The sequence below is a fragment of the Carlito syrichta genome, unplaced genomic scaffold (genome assembly GCF_000164805.1).
Source record: "Carlito syrichta isolate Samal-C Ts95f unplaced genomic scaffold, Tarsius_syrichta-2.0.1 Scaffold303422, whole genome shotgun sequence".
Lineage (NCBI taxonomy): Eukaryota > Metazoa > Chordata > Mammalia > Primates > Tarsiidae > Carlito > Carlito syrichta.
The window spans coordinates 7470-9581 of record NW_007247518.1 but is presented as its reverse complement, the minus strand read 5'-3'; positions in this window follow the sequence as shown (position 1 = coordinate 9581).

Sequence of the window (2112 nt, the reverse complement as noted above, 5' to 3'; positions counted from 1 at the left end):
GAAAGACACAGAATAATTCTACTATAAAGCTTTCCAGAAGGTGTATAGAGATTTGTTTAAAGTTTTGTATCCCAATATTGTAAGTTTTGTTTGCCATATATGCAGACTGGTCACTATTCATATGCCAATAATGTAGGTGTTACTGATATTCCATATCAGAGGCGATCTTCCAGATAGACCTTTATAGGCCTCAGTCATATAGCTACAGATGTTGGCTCCCAACACAGAGGGTCACATTTTGCAAGACATTTTGATTAACTTCCCATTTTTCATTATTCTCAAGGTGAAAAGGTAATTGGGCAAAACTGATAGTGGACTCAGAGGAATGAGGTAAAGACAGAAAGGAGAAGCAGGCAGAATTAATTCTATCAGAGTGCAGTCCTCTTTCATCACGTTCTCAGCTTTCCATTTGTCTCCTTTATGTAATCTTTTAAGGAATCTAGTTTTGATTCATTTACTCTTTTGGGGTGCTACTGCATCTCAACTAAAAATGCATCTCATCTCAACTAAAAATGCATCTCACCATTTTTGTGGAGTTTTTTATCATTCTTTTTCTAATATGCCCCATAAATTAATAATTTTATCCGAATTAAAACATCCCTACTGTGGTTACTGTAACTGTAAATTATTTTTGGTAAGGTTCACCCACTTCTCTAGAAAAACACGTTTTAGGTTTATGATTCTGATGCATGAAATTGACTGGGCTCCTAGATGGAGGAGTTCTAAATTCCTTGGACCCAGATGAACCCATGATTCCCTAATCTCAGCAACCCCAGCTACCAAAGCCAGTTCAATATCTGTCTGACACAGTCTGATACATGAAACCTCTCTATAGGACCCAATCCTGTTTTGAGGTTTCTGAACCCAGTCTAGATCAGATTGTTCAAACAAACTCAGAAAGCTCAGAACACAAATTAGTAGAGCTCAGAAAATGAGAGAGAGCTCACCCAACTACAGGTCCCAGTTGCCTGAGAGATCAGTGAGCAGAGTGGGCCCTCAAAATTACCTTTGCTTGGTTACTCAGTTCTCCTGATGTTTCTGGTGCTCCACCATGGATTCCTTCTTGGTTGCTAATCTGTTCTAAAGGGAACACCTTAAGAACATTTAAATTTATCATAGTTTTCAAGAAAAACAACTTGCAAGTTGGACAGCCCTCAGAACCAGAACAGATTCTGAGAGCTGCTGCCTGCTAAATGGTCAGGAAATATTTAAGGACAAGAAAAAGAAATGGGGCCAAAAGAACAACTTAGTTGGTTGCAAGTCAACATTTTGTCTCACTTGAATCAGCTGGCTGTTGGTAAGTAACTGAAGCTCAGCAATGGTAACTCTCCAGAACTCTGCATTTGTTAATGAATATACTCTGAAGTTGATTATCTTCATGTAGAATAAATGGCTCTGTATCAATTTGGTCTGTTGGGTGTAGGACAGAAGCCTCGTCCAAATCAATAAATGCCTACAAATTTTATTGAACTGTCTGATGGTCACGAGGTGTTTGCAGCAACAAGTACCTGTTTGAGACCGGCCATTGGAAAGACACACTTTTTTTCGTATTCTCTATTCTCTTCAATTGATATTTACCTGTTGCTGAACCACCCTTTGCAATTTCTGTGACTTTTTTGCTTTTGTTAAATTATGCTATTAAAATTAATTATGTACTCTGTGACTCAAATATTCCACTCTAGATATTTCACCCAAGAGAAATATAGATCTGCATCCACACAAAGACTTAATAGGGTGTTCATTGCAGCTTAGTCTACATAGCCAAGAACTGGACATGGCTCAATTTCCCACCCATAGGGAAATGAATCAACAAATTGTGATATATTTACACATTGGAATATGGTTTATCGATAAAAGAAGGAATACATACAGCAATTTATGTTAAGTGAAAGAAGCTGGCCTCAAGATAGTATATGCTGTATAATTTTGACTATAAGATGCTTGAGATCAGATGAAACGAATCTATGATGATACAACTTAGCCCAGTGGTTGTCTGGTGTGTGATGGGAGTAGCGGTGGTGGAGGTGAGGTGGGCAAAATGTTGGCTGGAAAATGGCCCCAGGAAGCTTCCTCGAATGATAAAAATATCTTCTAGCTTATTTGGGGTGGTGG